The sequence below is a fragment of the Canis lupus genome, chromosome 22, assembly GCF_011100685.1.
Source record: "Canis lupus familiaris isolate Mischka breed German Shepherd chromosome 22, alternate assembly UU_Cfam_GSD_1.0, whole genome shotgun sequence".
In the NCBI taxonomy this organism is placed as follows: domain Eukaryota; kingdom Metazoa; phylum Chordata; class Mammalia; order Carnivora; family Canidae; genus Canis; species Canis lupus.
The window spans coordinates 42,441,335-42,459,291 of NC_049243.1; the positions used below are offsets into that span (position 1 = coordinate 42,441,335).

Genomic DNA, 17,957 nt, shown 5'->3' on the forward strand with positions numbered 1-17,957 from the left:
TAGAGATGGAGAGGAAAAAAATAGTAGCAACCTATTAGGTGAGTATAACAACATGGTGCCCAAAGGCACAGAAAGTTATACACAACTAATTGAATGCACATTTTTAGTCACATTTTGTGTTCACTATTTTTCACATTTCAGTTTTTGTTTGTTTTTTTAGTTCTTTCACTGTTTGCCATATTTAGGCAATACATATGTACTATTTTTCCTTTAAATGCAGCTTAAATGGACTCACTTTTTTTTTTAAGATTTTATTTATTTATTCATGAGAGACACACAGAGAGAGAGAGAGAGAGGCAGAGACACAGGCAGAGGGAGAAGCAGGCTCCATGCAGGGAGCCCAACGTTGGGACTCAATCCTGGGTCTTCAGGATCACGCCCTGGGCTGAAGGCGATGCTAAACCACTGAGCCACCCAGGCTGCCTTAAATGGACTCACTTTTAAAAAATGTGCCCCATTCTACACAGCATTACCTGTCAGATCATGGGTTTCATTCTTCATCAGTATTTCTCGTTTGATATATGAACAAGTCACCCAGGGATAGAACTAAAATGAAGATTCTGGTGCAGTAAGTCTGGATGGGGCTCGTTTCTGCATTTTTTTATGAGCTCCACGGTGAGGCTTGGAAGTACACTTTGAATATCAAGAATCTATTTATATACACACACACACAAATACATATACTCAAATCCTTAACTAGCAATGTCTTAAAATTTATCTTTATGTCATGTAAAATCCTCTCATGTACCCCCCTACCCATGGTAAACCTAATGATTTAAATAGACACTCTGCTGGGGTCGAAATAAAATGCTTTAAATGTCCTTTGTATTTAGGGAACTCACTATCAAGAAGAAAGGTATTTATCAAGGAAGTCAAGATAACACGTGTGATAGGCTATTCTAGAGTTCCATGCAAAAAAATGCTCTGAGAAAATCCTACAAAGTTTGGAAAAGGCTATGGAAGAAGCATGGGTCTGAGCATGACAGCAACTGAGAAACTTTCACAGCAGAGCCCTGATTACTGGGCTTCCCTGTTCCTTCCCTGTCACTGTGCAGCCACCATTGTGACGCTGTGCCCCAAGCAAAGGAACCCAGATGAGGCTGCGTGGACTCTCCCCTGATTTCCACACAGTCTTTCACAGCATCAGCCAGAGTAGGCGCTCTTTTTGAAACCATCTTCCCCTCAATAGGGAATGGGTAGCCTTTTGGGATTTTATTTGCTTGGAAAAGTACTCTTTTTTTTTTTTCTTTCCGTAGGCCTCTTCTTCTTTTTTTTTTTTAATTTTTTTAATTTATTTATGATAGTCATAGTCACAGAGAGAGAGAGAGAGGCAGAGACACAGGCAGAGGGAGAAGCAGGCTCCATGCACTGGGAGCCCGACGTGGGATTCGATCCCGGGTCTCCAGGATCGCGCCCTGGGCCAAAGGCAGGCGCCAAACCGCTGCGCCACCCAGGGATCCCCCATAGGCCTCTTCTTCTAATCTTTCTTCCTGAAGGAGCATCTGTATTCTAATATGTACAGACACCGTAGAGCCACACACTGAATTATGAGTATAATTTCTTGCCAAGTGGGTTTCAATTTCCTTTCCCTTTCTTACCTTTCTCTCTCATTATTATAAAGTAAGAGGATGGATAGTATGGCAGAGCAGGGATGTAAAGAAGCTCCAGTCCTTGCTCTCAGAGACACAGTAGCCTCTCTCTTCAGGATTCTTCCTATATATTCTCTGCCATAGACAAAATAATGGCTCCCCCAAGATGTCCATGTTCTAATTTCTAGAACCTGTGAATTCGTGGTGTTACAGGACAGAGGGGAATTATGGTTGCAGACAGAATTAATGTTGCTAATTGGCTGACCTTAAAGTATCCTGAGATATCTAGGTGAGTCCCATGTAATCACAAGTCTTTTGTAAAAGTGGAAGAGGGGGGACGCCTGGGTGGCTCAATGGTTGGGCATCTGCCTTTGACTCAGGGTGTGATCCTGGATCCGGGGATCGAGTCCCACATTGGACTCCCTGCGAGGGACCTGCTTCTCCCTCTGCCTATGTCTGCCTCTCTCTGTGTGTCTCTCGTGAGTGAATGGAATCTTAAAAAAAAAAAAAAAAAAAAGTGGAAGAGGGAGGCAGGAGGGTAGGTGACGTGATGTGATGTGATGTGATGTGATGTGATGTGATGTGATGTGATGTGATGTGAAAAGGACTGGACACAACCTGTCTTTTTTGGAGGAGGGTGCCAAAGCCAAGGGCTGTAGGCAGCTTCTAGAAGCTGGAAAGGACAGGCAGCTGATCCTTCCTTAGAGCCTCCAAAAGTAGCACAGCCCTGCCAACACTTTGATTTTAGCCCAGTTAGACCCACATCAAACTTTTGACCCACAGAATTTAAGATAGTTTTTAGTTAAGCCACAAAGACTGTAGAATTTTATAAGAGCAGCAATGGACATGGATAGACCCTTTCTCTGGTCCTAGAGACCCCTCTGTTTTGCCTCATTTTGTTTCCAGGGTGCTACCCTCTCCTTCTTTTATATTTTTTACCTTTCCTTCACAGTCTCTTTTGTTAAGTTCTCCTTATTATCTCCTAAAATTCATTCTTCCCCAAATTACATAATTAGTTCTCTTTTTTCACTCTGCAGGAATCAGATTTGCTGAACATAGCCAAGATTCAGCTTGCAGATATGTTTCCTTGGCCTACACAGTGTTTTCCACAAGCCAAATTGAAATGCATATGTGAGGTATGTGTCCTTTGGTTTTCCATGATTCACACTATTCCATACTGCATTTCACCTGACCTACTTCCCTGGTTTACATTATTTGCTTTGTCCTTAAAGGTTTGAGTTGAAGATCCTACTCTTAAACCCTAAATGTGCATTAAGATGTTAAGATGTAAAAAAAAAAAGATGTTAAGATGCTCTATTATAAAAAGGATTCTTGGGTCAAATAGGTTTAAGGAAATGCCAAGTTAGACAAAGTAAGGTAAGTTGTTAATATGTCAGGAATTGACAGCCTTGATTATGCTAATTATCACATATCTTTGTACATATATTTATGGACATCTGTATATAGCCATATACACTAGATAGCTGTCTATAGCATGCAGCATCTCCCAAATTTATGTCCTCATGGAACTAGTGGAGTATCTTATAGGTGGAATATTCCAAGTATACACATTGAGATAAAATCTTGAACAATATACAGGAGTATATTGTTCAATATACTCTTTTCATCTGTCCCTGTTACTGTAGCTGTGGCGGATATCTTGATGGCTTCCCCAACCTAAAAGTATAATAAACACTTATAAAGCATGTACTGTATTATATGCTGTTCTAAGTACTTTCATTCCTACAAGGTGATTGACAACACTGATAATAGGCATTATTCTCATCTTTAGTTTATTTTTTTAAGATTTATTTATTTATTCATGAGAGAGACATAGAGAGAGAGAGAGAGAGAGAGAGGCACAGGCAGAGGGAGAAGCAGGCTCCATTCAGGGAGCCCAACGTAGGACTCAATCCCAGGTCTCTAGGATCAGGCCCTGGGCTGAAGGCGATGCTAAACCGCTGAGCCACCCGGGCTGCCCTCATCTTTATTTTATAGGTGAAGAGACTGAGACCTAGGTAACTTGTCGTATGTCCTGTGTCACACAACTAGAGAGTTACAGAGTTGAAATGCAAACTCAACTTGCCCTGGAGTCTGTGCACTGAAGCCATACCTCCATCTACCACTCACTCTGCTCTTGAGGTGAAGCTGTGGGTCCAGTGTAAGAAAACACTTTCTACCAGAGGTGGTTGAAAACATAGCAAGCCATCTCAGATAGTTGAATTCGTTGACTCTAGAGATGTTCAAGAAGATGCTGGAGGAAATTCTTAGAAGGAAATTTTACGGGAGGCACAAAGACTAAAGACATCTAATCCAACCATAAAGTCTTTCCAAATGTGAGATTTCCAAATATGAGAGTCTTTTCTGGCTGAGAAGATATCATGAACAAAGATGAGGAAGGTTGTTTGGAAGTAGACCAACCTATTATGAAAAAATCTGTGAAGAAGAATAACTGCAGCTAATACTACAAAGTTGCAAGTAATGCTGCAGAAAAATAGGTGTTTGATAATACTTTAACTGATGAGGGGACTTGAAAAGTATCTTATCAGGAAAATGATAGGTATTTTTTATATTCTAACTGATTTGAAGGAAATTAATGATAGTCTTGATCTATTACTGTGTAGTGACTCAGTCATCTCTGTTGCATCTTCTCTTCCTCCTCCTTTCCACTAGGTGGCACCAGAACTCAAAATCAGGCCTCTGGAAAAGGCTATCTGCTCTAAACCTTTATTGTAGAATGGATGACTTGTATAAAGATATTTGATGTGATGTGAACATATCAGAAAATATATTTATTGCCAATGTCTAATATGCCTCTTCATTCTCCCTGGGGTATTTTTCCGGTAGTTAACAATTTTCAGCTTAACTGACTGTAACGCCCTGAGGAAGCGCTTCTAGGGACCATGCCAGTTTAGAGTACTGTTGATGACCAATGTAATAACGTTGTCCTGCAGAAATTGCTAGCAGTCAGCTAGCTGGAAGTTGATACAGTGGAATTTATTCAACTCTTTATGGCTTCAATAAGGGTAGAACTGTTCTAATTCACAAGGCAAGGAGGACTTTCAGATAGTGGTTGAATTACCTCCTAGACACTTAACTCTAGTTAGAGTTGGAAGAGGTGAAAGCCTAAGCTAACTTACTAGTTAGAATTACTAGTAAGAATTACTACCTAATTCTTCAGGAAAGAAATACGAGAGCCCAGCACATTGTCCCCTCCTTGCTTTCGGAATGCCTTTCTCAGTATAAACTGGTTTACAAGGAAGACGGTTCCTCCTTTACACATTTCTTAACTGAAACTTCTTTCTTAGTACTACCGCTCTGCTTTTGTTTTGTCTTTTGAAAGGATGTGGAAAAGTAGGCCTTCAATTTGTTGACAAGTTAGTGTTCTCACAAATTTGTAAAAAAACAAAAACAAAAACAAAAACAAAAAACAGTCATTTCTAGTCACTTGTAAATAAAATATGTCTATACTGACAAAAATCCCCATAAATTGAGATTCCTTTTTAAACATCTGAGACTAGTTCATATGATTCAAAGAATCAAAAGGCAAATGGCATATCTCCCACATCACAGGTAAGTGGGCACACAGCATTTTCCCCTAATCCTTCAAACTGAAATTTGAGGAGGAAACACAAAGTTAGTGAACATGTCACAAAGGAGGTATTGTTTAAAGATAAATAGGCTTTTGTCTAAATACCATAGTCTCAATTTTTTCCTGATTTTAAAGAAACAGAAAAAGATGTGTATATTCTACTTAATTTTGTTTGCTTCAAATTTTTATGCTTTCATTTCCCCAAACCTGCTTTTCCTCCAAGATGGGGAATAGAAGAGAGAGGCTAAAACAGATGATAGAATTATGGACTTAGATAAATAATTAATGACCTGGAGTAATTAGCTGGAAGATGTTTAATCATTAATCTGTCTGAGTCATCACAGGCATTTGAGCCTACCCACAAAATATTGCACTAATTATGAGTGTATATATTTTATCAAAATGGAAATTAATATATGATGAGAACCAGCATGTTGAAAAATTAAAATATGGAACAAGTCTGTTTAGTCTACTCTTTGTTTGCTAAAGATAAACAGAATTTTGCTTTTCTTTATTTTACCTAATAAGAAAAAGGATATATAAACACCATGTGTAGGTATAACTGAGATGTTTGACTTCTTGGGTAGGGAGGCAAAGTAGTTGGCTAGTTTTGTCTTTCTTTAGGGACATCCAGGAAAAAAAAAAAAAGGGCAAAAACAAAAAACACCTCATTATTAAAATATCTGGTGAACAATTAGGGTTCTTTCAGAGGACTTGAAGGAAAAAAAAGTCCTTTAACATAATGCTAAGTTTTGCAATTTATGGCTGTGTTCTTCAATGTGGTGTTTTCCAATACAATTTTATTACAGGCTCTAAATTATACTTTCACAGGAAAGGTCTGTCTTTAAACTTTTAGGTCAGAATTGTTCAGATCTTTTCACACTGAATCAATCAGGTTTAAAGCTGGCAAAATCCTTGGCAGCCTTGTAAATCTTTCAAAAGATGTTATCCAATTACCCTTCATGGGCCACAGGATTCTACAGCGTGACTATTTCCTTCTCTATGAGGAATTAAGTGCTCATGAGAGGTTAGAAACCAGTGGAGTTGAAAAGTAAGGTTCTCCATTTTTCCTCCAGTTCACATGGTATAGATATAGCCACAGCTACTAATACATCGTGAGATCTGCCAGACATTCTGACCTAAACAGTGACCCTGGCATCATTGATGTTTTATATTTGTTTCAAATCAGAAACACACACACACACACACACACACACACACACACACACACATTATAATAATTCCAGAACGGTTCCTGTTACAAAACCTGATTTTGGACCTGTATTAAGAATTCAGCTTTAAAGATAAATCCCCACTAGAAAGCATAGAGAATACTATTGCTTTTAGTTATTCTTTCAAGGAAAACAAATTTTTAGGTACATTTAATAAATGCACATGGGATTGAAAAAGGAAATAACAAAAAGATAAATATACCTCTTTGGTTTGGATTTTGAACTTTTAAAAAATGTGTTTATTTTCCTTTTAAAAAACACGTATTAATCTCTGTTAGTTCCTCCTCCTCTAGGTTGCCAATATGGAATACTAATAAAAAGCTAAGGAAACATTCAATTTATATAAAAGCTTATTTCATGCCACTTGGTTTCAAGGGGGAAAATAATCATGGGCAGAATCATTTTGAAATAACTTTGCAAGGAAAACCGTGAACATGGGTATAGATTCCTTCACAGAAGTTAGGAAAGCATTGGTCTCCTTTGTGATGCAAAAATTCAGAGTGGAGGTTATGGGATTCCAGTTGTACCTTTGACCCCAAAGCCTCTGGAGCCAGTCACTTGTCATGACCTTTGACATTTGGCAAATCAGGACCCCGACTATCTGTTTTTCTTGATTTTTACTACCTATAACAAAAGGTCTTCCCCCCTCTGGAATACATAAACAAAAGTCATACAAATGTTGAAAATAATTTATCAACCAACAATCTGGCAGAGAGAGGATAAATATCAAAAACAAAAGAACTAAATGAAAACACAAAGCATGAAGGCAAATGCTCTACCATTTAAAGTGTCCTCTAGTGGAATAGATTGATTTCAGGGACTACAGTGTGAACAGTTGGCCATATGTTTCCTCTTTTAGAATCTTTGTTTTCTTTGATTTAAAATGTGATGTGGCAAGAGGTAGGAAGGTCAGTGTTTTTATAAATTGTGATTCTGATTCTTTGCAGGACAGTCATTAAATATTGTAGACAACACCCCTGCAGCTGCTTGTTCATCAACACTTCCTTTTAGCCACTATCTAGATTGCTTCCATCTACAAAGAAATGCAATTCCTCTTATCAGGAGTGTGAGTGAAAGGTGAATATATGTATACATTGGGAGTAAAATGTAGTATTGGAGCCAATTTGAGTACAGATGAGGGAGCCAGGTGGTTCGTAGTTTTTGTGTTTTTTAAAATTTTCTTTAGTTAACATATAGTGTATTATTAGTTTCAGAGGTAGAATTTAGTGATTCATCAGTTGCATGTAATACCCGGTGCTCATTCTACCAAGTGCCCTCTTCAATGCCCATCACCGAGTTTCCCTTTCACCCCACTAACTCCCACTAACCTCCCTTCCAGCAACCCTTGGTTTGATTTCCTATAGCTAAGAGTCTTCTATGATTTGCCTCCCTCTGTTTTTATCTTATTTTATTTTTCCTTCTTTTCCTCTATGTTCATCTGTTTTGTTTCTAAATTCCACATATGACTGAAATCATATGGTATTTGTCTTTTTGACTTATTTCACTTATCATAATACCCTCTAGTTCCATCCATATTGGTGGTTCAGTTTTAAAAATGTATGTAGAAGCCCTCTGCATTGAATATTCAATTATTTAATATGTACAATTCTGAATCCTAAATATTACTTCGTTTTTGCCATATCTATTAAGAATCTATTTAATACACACTCCTGATTGGTAACAATCAAATTATTTCAGTTTTCAGAAGTATTCCTTTCTAATATTCTAGCTTGTTTGTTTGTTTGTTTGTTGCTTCCTTGTTTTAAGCAAATAATAGGCGGTGGGGAAGGCTTAAAGGTATAAATTAATAAAAGCAGCAAGAGGGCTCAGCTCAGCACAGCAAAATGTGATACATACTTTTTCACCCAGATGAAAACAAATGGAATCTCTTGAATTAAAATATTCTAGGATTGGGGCAACCACTCAGTGGTTAAATGTCTGCCTTTGGCTCAGGTCCTGATCCCCGGCTTCTGGGATCAAGTCCCGCATCAGGCTCCTCCCTGGGAGTCTGCTTCTCCCTCTGCCTATGTCTCTGCCTCTCTCTATGTGTCTCTGATGAATAAATAAAAATTAAAAAAATTCTAGCATTTACCCACTTAATATTTTGATGGTTATTTATTTCCTAGCGAACATGAAGATTCTTATTTTTTCTTTTTGCATTAAGATAGAATTTTTTTCATATTTGGGGGACAGTTCTATTTTTAGCTATTTTTACTGGCTTTTAGCATTCATTCATAATGCATGTTTTTTTTTTCTGACAGTTTCTCTTTGTCTAAGGAATAAAGGAAGTGTTTAATAATTCGAAAATATAGTGACAGCCAGTACTTTGATGAAGTTAGGTCTAGATGGGCCAGTATACCCGGGTTCAATCAGAATTTGGAAGGAAAATAAAGTTTGCCAAATAAAAATAAAAAGAATTTGCCAAATACTCAAACAAGTCTGGTAAATACTTTTGCTACAAAGATTTTCAATACTCATAATTCATTTAAAAGAGTTGAGGGGTGCCTGGCTGGCTTAGTTGGTAAGAGTATGCAACTCGTAATCTCAGGGTCATGAGTTCAAGCTCCAAATTAGATGTGGAGCCTACTTAAAAAATAATAATAAAAAACAAAAAAGTTTTTAAAAATTTATGAAAGTTGAAAACAAAATATCTCCTAAAAATCTTAGCACAAAGCTGTTTATAGAAGTATACCTGCAATCTATACTTTTCATTATCTCTAGACAGAAAGTATTGAATAAAAAGGTGTCTAAATGTTAAAATGTTACCCTTTCTGAGTTAAAGGTAGGGTAAATTGGATAGGCTACAAGCTATACATTGATATGCTATGCTATCTGAATACCTTGTGACATACTATGCTTTCTGAATGTGCTTTTTCCTATTTTTCACATCTATCACTGCAATACCAAAAACTTCTTACAGCAATTAGAATCTTTTCCTCTCAGATCTCAGCTAAGAGTCCTATGGCTGCAAATTAGAAATCTCAGAATTTAATCTTCATTACCTTCCCCCTGGAATATTTATGACTTCCTCTACAGCTAGTCTTTAATAACACTTAACCATATGGAAATTTAGGGGAATTTGTTGCATGCTTACCTGAAAATGTTTTTAAGTCTGCAAGTTGAGTTGATAGGAAATAAATCAATTCCTTAATTTCACAGGAACCTGTAACTCATGTCATTTGAATAAGATAACTAAAAGATGAACATTATCCATCTTTTAATTGTTTCCCCCTATATTAAGCCATTTGAATAATGCTGTCACTCACTTTCTCCTTCCTGAGGAATGGGGTCCAGAATTTATATAGTGATGATTTTAAAAAATAATAAAACTATGAATGATTGTAAACAAATTTCACTTAAGGTTTTATAAGGCTAACCAATGACAGCAGTATTTCTTAAGACTCCTTTGATCACAATGTGTATCTACTACGGACTTTCTCCAGACCAATATATTTTTGAAATGCAAAAGATCAGTCTCACTGATCTTTCCTCCTACCACCCCACTCCAACACCCTACTCAGTCCTGCTTGAAAGATTTCAGTGGCTATCCATTCAGACAGAGCAGGATTTTTCAACATTGCTACAATTGGATTGACTATATGGATGGGGCAATTCTTTGTAGTTGGGGGACTGTGTTTATTCATTTTAGAAGATTTAACCTAGTCTCTACTCCCTAGGTGCCAATATCACCTTCCCCAAGGGATGGAAACCAAAAATATCTATAGACATTGCTAAATGTCTGCCAATTTGCCCCCATTTGAGAACCATTGACAGTGTGATTAAATCATTAAGAAGTGTCCACATGGTGTTTTCCTACCTACCAAAATCTTAGTATTAGTCAGAGTTCTCCAGAGAAATAGAACCAACAGGACATGTGATATATGTAAAAAGATATTTATTATAAGAAATTGGCTCACATGATTTTGGAGCCTAGTAAGTCCAAATCTGTGTTATGTGCCAATAGTCTGGAGACCCAGAAGAGCCAACAGTACAGATGAAGTTAAAGGATATTAGCTGGAGAATTCATCTCCCTCAGTGATCCCTTTCCATGATCCCTAGGCTTCAGACACACAGATCTTTCAGTTCCTTGAATATATATTCTTTCCCATCATAGGGTCTTTGCACATGATATGCCTGGCCCTGTTTTGCTTTGGTTTTTTTTTTTCCACCAAACCCTTCCCTTAGGCAAGTAACTCTTCTCAGCTCACCTTCAATTGCACTTACTGAAAATTCTGTGCAGTCTTCCTGAGTAGGTGAAGTTTCCCTATAGTTCGCTTTCATAGCACTTATGCAATTTCTTCTTCTTCTTTTGTAGCACTTACCACTGCAAATTCTTTGGAGATTTTTAATTCTTATCTTGCTCTATATCCCTAACTCTAGCATATAATAGATATTTGTCAAATATAAGCTGACTGACTGAATAAATGAATTAGCACTTACTCAAAATATGGTCTTCTTTTTCAGATTATTATTGGCTTACTGAGTATTGCTGTGATGCTCTAAATCACAAACATGTATGCCATGAATATTGGAAAGTTATTACAGCAATACAGTATGCTTCTTTGACAAACTTCCCTTGTCAACTGTCCATGGGACTGCTGGAAAAATTACTAATGCCCTAGATCCTACTGCCATTCTTTCTTATCCCAACACTTAAACCTCTGTAATATGCATCACTTTATGTACTGTAGCATAAAATGCATGGTGAACATGTGTATAGGCACATTACACATTTAAGAACTTAATGACTTAGGGAAAGGTGGGTATGCCGGTGATCGATTTTTTTTTTTTTTTTTTTTGCCTCTAATCTCCAAATTCACGTTTTATTACCCTGCTTTGTGATACTGGAGTTGGAATCAGTACGGATTTCTCCTTTGCCAGCTGGCACCATATTAAGCTTTGTCAGTTGCTGGTGTCAGAGGACAGATTGTACCAGAGGAAGAGACTTCTCTTGATTTGGTTGCTTCCTCTCTTCCTGTCTAAGGCTCAATTGCTAGAGGTGATGGGGAAGAGGAACCAGGGAACAAACCCTCTACCAGTTTGCTGAGACACCAATGGAAGGTTTTCTGAATGCTAATCCCTGCCACCTGGCTGTGACAAGAGTTAGCCTGGACAATATAGTGAACTCTCTGCCAACCAGTAGGTCCAGCTACTCTCTCTCCAGTAAAGTCTAAATCTCAGCCTTGCAGAGGATGCCCCACTTCAAGTGCATTCCTTCACTGGGTACTGTTTCTCAGCCCCAAGGTATTCTTTGAATTCTCTTTTATCCCCTCTTAGTGGCTACTCACCTGCTACCAGTTAATAATTCTTTATATTAAATATTCTCTCTTCAGGGACGCCTGGGTGGTTGAGCATCTGCCTTCGGCTCAGGGCGTGATCCCACGGTCCTGCGATTGAGTCCCACATTGGGCTCCCTGCATGGAGCCTGCTTCTCCCTCTGCCTATGTCTCTGCCTGCCTCTCTCTCTGTGTCTCTCATGAATAAATAAATAAAATCTTTAAAATAAATAAATGAATATTATCTCTTCAAATTACTGGTATGGACTCTATTTCCTTCCTGGACCTTGTCTAGTACAGTATATCAATGAGTAAAAAGTTTCAATGAATATACACACACACATATGTATAGTCTTATTTCAAAACAATTCTAGGATGAAAAATGTAGCAAGCAGAGCTTTTTCAAGACCTACTGTACTGACTAGAATCCAAGAAACAGAATTTCCCTGCTGGATGAACCCCAAGAGGTCACTCAGGCCCTTGTTTTTATTTGAAGCATCTTGGTCACTGAGAGGTTAAGTGACTTAATTTACTGAGTAGTGAGTGGATGCCAGACCCCAGGGGCCTGAGTGGAGGCAGCTCTCCATGAAATGCCTCCACCTCCAGTGAGGACACACTCCAGGAGCTTCAGCAGATGATTCACTGGCTTTTTTATGAGGACCCAAGGGAGGGAAAATTTCTTTCAAGTCTAAGTACCAGGAATAATTATGCTTTTTTTCTGAATGATTGCACTAGATTTAGCTCATGGACAGTGTAAATCATGTAACCACTGGTTTCCCATTTAGGATGGTGGCCAGAAAGTGTTGGGACAAATCAGGGTTCCTCTCCTGGCAAGGGCGCAGCACCTCCTAACACTCACACCTTTTACATTCCCATCCCTGTTCTGGCTTAATGTCAATTGTTTTCTACTCTGCTTCTCTCTTTGTCTTGATTACCTCACATGTTTATCATTGTTATCCTATTATATATCAGACATTTGAACACAGCCGCTTGAGAAGAGGTTGACTACAAATGAAATATTGGAGCATAAGTCTTCAATTTTCCTTATGCTAACATCAGCCTTCTTTTCCTTTTTTTTTTTAAGATTTTTATTTTATTTATCCATGAGAGACACACAGAGAGAGGCAGAGGCACAGGCAGAGGGAGAATCAGGCTCCATACAGGGAGCCCAATGTGGGACTTGACCCCAGAACTCTAGGATCACACCCTGAGCGGAAGGCAGACATTTAACCACTGAACCACCCAGCCGTCCCCAGCCTTCTTTTCCTAACAGTGTTTGCCAACAGGGGAAAAGAATTTAAATACCTGTCTCTTCCCAAGAATAGGCACACCCCAGATGCCTATAAGCAATTCTTTCAGATATTTCCAAATTTCCCCTGTCACTTGCTTACCTACTTAATATGTTTAATACATTTCCAATGACATATCCGAAGAGTAAAAATTGTTAGACTTATCAACTTCTTAGCGAGCCTTTCAATGCAAAGGCACCCAAATTGATAAAGCTTGACTATATCAAAGCTGACCATAAGCTCAGAAAGGTTGATATTTTCCTTTTTCTTATCTGCTCATTGAATTATGGTGTCCCAAATTGGTTTGTTTCAAGGACAGTCATTTACATATTCTACAAAATGTAGGAAAAGAAAATCTCTGTCCTTTATTTTTGTGCTCTTATTTTTTTCTTGTCAAATAAGCACCTTTCTTTTTGCATGTCTCCAAGGCATGGCAAGAGACAGCTAGTCAAAACCATATTTAAACCTGGAGCCCCTTATATTTTTGCTCCTGTAGCCCAACTTCTACACTTAACCATTGATCATGGGCAGTGACTTAGACTTCATAGGGACAAAATAAATATTTGCTGAATCAATTCCCAGAGCTGCTACCAAAACTGGGAAGTGTTGGAAACAAAGAAGCAATCGCAGGAAATAAAGTAACTGCAGCTGTAGAAATAAAGGAACTGCAAGATATTCCTGCTTTTCTCCTTATCATTCTTCCAAAGGGAGAAAAGATTTTGTATCTCCGTACTGAAGCTGAAAAAGATACGCCTTTGGCATTGTCTCATTTCAAAGAAATCATCTAAAACACTGTTTTTCTTGTTTTCCTTTACTTCAGAGAAATCCAGACGCTTAATGTCATTGTTAAATATTCATTCTTTTAAGTATCTATGTGAGAATTTGCCAAAGCCTTTGTGCAAATATACCAGGTAATCTTTTGGCTCATATCCCAGAAAACCTTCAGTGAAACAAGGTCAGGCAAACTGACCTGCAGAGTAACCTAATGGGGGGAATTCTGGGAAACTGGGCAAAGAAACTTCCTTATGTATGAGGGAGAAGTTGGAATGAAGCAATAAGGAACTGATGCCTCTGTTCTCCTCTTGATGTGACTGGTATAAGACTGAGCCTTCATGCAATCTCTTATTTAACACTGACTGTGGCTAACAGATAAGCAAGCTAGAGCCCTTTTAACTATCAGATTTTCCATTTATTTAAGAAAATATAAGATCAATTTTCCATGCAATTCAGTTGACTTATTGGGTTAATGCCCTTCATGCTTTAAATATGTTCTTGTGCCTTTTCTGTTACCCAAGTCTTGATCTTCAAAACTGAAGTCTTTGTTTCTCATAGGGCTCTTCTTGGATGAAGAGCTGATTTCAACAAATGAGGAATGGACCTTTATTTTGTATACCCAACATTCTTCACCCTAACCGAGCTAACAGAAATCAAAATAGACAAAGGATTCAGGATAAACACATTTCAAATACCAAAACCTATTAGTTGGTATTTACTAGAAGAGGCTATAAGATTTTCAGGTATATATTGGTCTTGAAAGTGAGTTGTATTTGAAATTCTAGGGAAATATGCTTATGTTTTTTTAGTGTTATCCATCATATAAAAATTTCTGTTAGGTCATTTTAGAACATTTTAACAAAACAGTCTTTACCAGAAGTTTGTAATCCTCTGCTTCAGAAAAGCACATACATTGTGTTAGTTCTCCTGGCCTGGTGATGTAAGGTCAGGCAGTGATGTAAAAGGCAGTAGCACAGCAAAAGCAGAGCTTTCTGGATTCTGTGCACAAAGAGGAGCCAAGGGAAGCTTAACTTATGTTGAAATATGCTGCAGTTACATTTGCTCCTGCTCTGTATGGTCAGCTCACTTCTGATAAGATGTAAAATCCTCGAGTAATTAAATCAGAACCCTAATCCTCCCACTGGAGAGCCTGCCCAAGTTAACAGTGGCACTTGACCCTGTAGGATGCATTACCTGAGCTTCCCCTTGACAATTACAGAAGTTCCTCAAAGACTATTTGCAGGATAATGTGAGGGAGTAAATATGAAGAGAAGGATGGCTTGCACAGTACTTAGTAATATAAATATGACAATTCCTGTTGCTATTTTTGACTCTTGCAGAATTACAATGGGATAAAGGAAGCATGGAAAAAGCAATGGCTTAAGTATGCTTAGTTTTGAGGTGAGGGTAGAGATAAGGGTTGGTGCAGTTAAAAATAAATGATTCTGTTGCCATGGTTTCCTTCTTCATAAATTCTTTTCAACATGAATTGCTGTTGTTGTGTTTAATTTTAGATTCATGCAGATTTTTGACAAATAAGAATTCCTATACATCTGAGAAATGTTTTTTCAAAACCTGTAGGAAAAGGTTTTTTGGCAGTCTGGCTTAAACATTTCTGAGCAAAATAACCTGCAGGGTTCTAGCTTTAGATAATCACCAAAGGAAAATGAATAAAGAGAATTAGAAATTAGAGAACCCTTAAGACTATGTTTAACCTTCTGATTAAAACATGAGTTCATATTATTGCAACATTTAAGAGTATGTTGAGTATTGAGGACTGCCTCTCAGGATCATAGGAAGATAGGTGGTCCCTCCAATGGGATAGCTTTCTTCATAATCAACTTACAAAGGATTATAGATACAGAACTTTAATTCAGATAATTATGCATTTACTAATGTCAAAGTCCCTAATTGTGTTTTCAAAATATGTTATATTACCTCAAATATGATTTTAATTTTCTTGAATAGGGTGCCAGGATTACTTATAATTTATATCTGCTTTAAAATAGCTATGTTTTGGGATGCCTGGGTGGCTCAGCGGTTGGGCTGCTGCCTTCAACTCAGGTCATGATCCCGGGATCCAGGATGGAGTCCCGCATCAGGCTCCTGAGAAGAGCCCGCTTCTCCCTCTGCCTATGTCTCTGCCTCTCTCTCTCTCTCTCTGTCTCTCACAAATAAATAAATAAATAAATAAATAAATAAATAAATAAATAAAATAGCTATGTTTCACTTTTAAAAATTTAATAATAGATATTTCAAATTTGGAAAACACAAATAAAGAGTTGGCTCTACCAAAGGAATTTTTTCCTTATGCGTTTATTACAATGTTGTTTAAATACCACATTTAGAATAAGATCTTATTTTTTAATTATAATTTATAATGTAATTGCTATGTAAACAGTGGACACTAGAATGTTTTTAAATGTTTGCTTCAAAAGTATACTTAATAATTAAGGTTCACAGAATTTTAAATATGATTTTTACCGTTTGTTCTCTTCTTCTAAGGATTTTGAAGTTAATCTTCAGAATCTAGTAAAATTAAAAATTCAGAAGAACATTAATTTAAGATGGTAAAGGATATAATTCATTATAATTGAAAGGAAATGAGGAAACTATATTTGTCTTTATAAACTTATTTTCTAATTCTGTTATTCTGATTTATTATAGTATAAATCAACCATTTTAATTGTACAGTTAGTGTTTTAGTCTTACTAATTCCATTTTTGTTTCTTATTTAAAGAAAAAACCCCTGAAAACTCAAAAAATAAAAAGTGATTCTTGTAGTATTTAGTCTAAAGATGAAACAGTAATTTGGAGTATTTCTCTTGATTTACTCTAAATTTAAATTTGCACATACAAATTTTCTTGATGGTAGCTTGCCTCTGCCCTGAAACTAAAAGCCACATTGGCTAAAAGTCATATAGGAATGTTGCCCAACCCCAGGATTCTGTGGGTATTAAGTTATTTGTCTTTGCCATAAAAATTCAAGGTAAATATCTCTGGCTATGGCAGACTAGGATAGAATGGTCTTCCCACCAAAAAAAATTCGACAAGCCTGACAAAATACTTTTTAAAAATCTGCCTGAAGGGCAGCCCAGGTGGCTTAGTGGTTTAGCGCCACCTTCAGCCTAGGGCATGATCCTGGAGACCTGGGATTGAGTCCCACGTCAGGCTCTCTGCTCCCTCTACCTGTCTCTCCCTCTCTCTCTCTTTCTTTCTCTCTCTCATGAATAAATAAATAAAATCTTTTTAAAAATCTGCTTGAAGATTTTGTAGAGCTCTCAGGGAAGCCAGACTTAAGAAGCCAAGATCCCAAAGGGAACAGAAATTCATTGACATGAGACTCAGCATTTTAAGCCACTTTCCCCTTCCTAATCAGCACAGACATAAAGTCTGAGAAATTGAGCAGAATGTGATATGAAGAGGCTGGGAAGCTGAGTAGTTTTCTATAGTCTCAGAGGACTGGGAACCCTAAACTTGGTAGTCTGGGGCTTGAGGGGTCAAGATTCTGGAGAGAAGATAAACACAAAGAAGTGAACCCAGCAATCTGATCAGACCTAGAGTGAAAATAGATGACAAATGCAGATATAATACAAATACTAAAGTTATAAGGTACAGATATTACAATTAACTTGAGAAAATATTTGACAAGATGAATAATTTTATTAGTATGATAGACTGAAGATGTGTCCTTTCAAAACTCCAGATTCTGAAACCTAATCCTCAATGTGATGGTATTAGAAAGTGCAGCTTTTGACAGGTGATTCGGTCATGAAGGTGGAGTGTTTATGAATGGGCTAGTGCCCTTATAAGGGAGCCGCCAGAGGGCTCTCTTGCCCCTTCCACCATGTGAGAGCACAGTGAGAAGATGACCACTATGAACTGGAAAGTGGTGCTCACGAGATACCAAATCCGCCAGCACTTTGATCTTGGACTCCCCAGCTTCCAAAACTGTAAGAAAGTAAATCAATGTTTTTATTAGCCCACATAGTCTTGTTATAGCTGCATAAACAGACTAAGACAATAAAAAATTGAAACCTGTTCAAAGAAGAAAGCAAATTAATTCTCTAGAACTAAAACATTGTGATAAACTGAAATGGAGAATGTAATACATATGTATAATAATAGGTTAGGTACAACTGAAGAGACGAAAATGACCTGGAAATTGTGTTCATGGAAAAAAAATGTCCAAAATAAAGTATAGA

At 37.5% G+C, this 17,957-nt stretch overlaps 2 long non-coding RNA genes across 3 annotated transcripts in view; one reads left to right on the plus strand and one right to left on the minus strand.

Moving 5' to 3' along the window:
• LOC102151291 overlaps positions 1 to 11,807 on the plus strand; it is a 51,234-nt gene extending 39,427 nt beyond the window's left edge. The window contains exons 1-4 of one of the 2 annotated variants that reach the window (XR_005376460.1): positions 1,377 to 1,568; positions 1,778 to 1,878; positions 2,627 to 2,725; positions 11,747 to 11,807. This is a non-coding gene — a long non-coding RNA (uncharacterized LOC102151291). Of the gene's footprint in view, positions 1 to 1,376; positions 1,569 to 1,777; positions 1,879 to 2,626; positions 2,726 to 11,746 lie in introns of those variants that run through there. The other variant, XR_005376459.1, reaches the window with a different exon arrangement.
• Positions 11,808 to 14,139: 2,332 nt separating this feature from the next.
• The window catches only part of LOC102151239, a 30,914-nt gene continuing 27,096 nt past the window's right edge, over positions 14,140 to 17,957 (minus strand). Inside the window, exons 3-4 of the long non-coding RNA XR_005376456.1 lie at positions 16,237 to 16,281; positions 14,140 to 14,395 (exon numbers count right to left, since the gene is read on the minus strand). This is a non-coding gene — a long non-coding RNA (uncharacterized LOC102151239). The remainder of the gene's footprint in view (positions 14,396 to 16,236; positions 16,282 to 17,957) is intronic.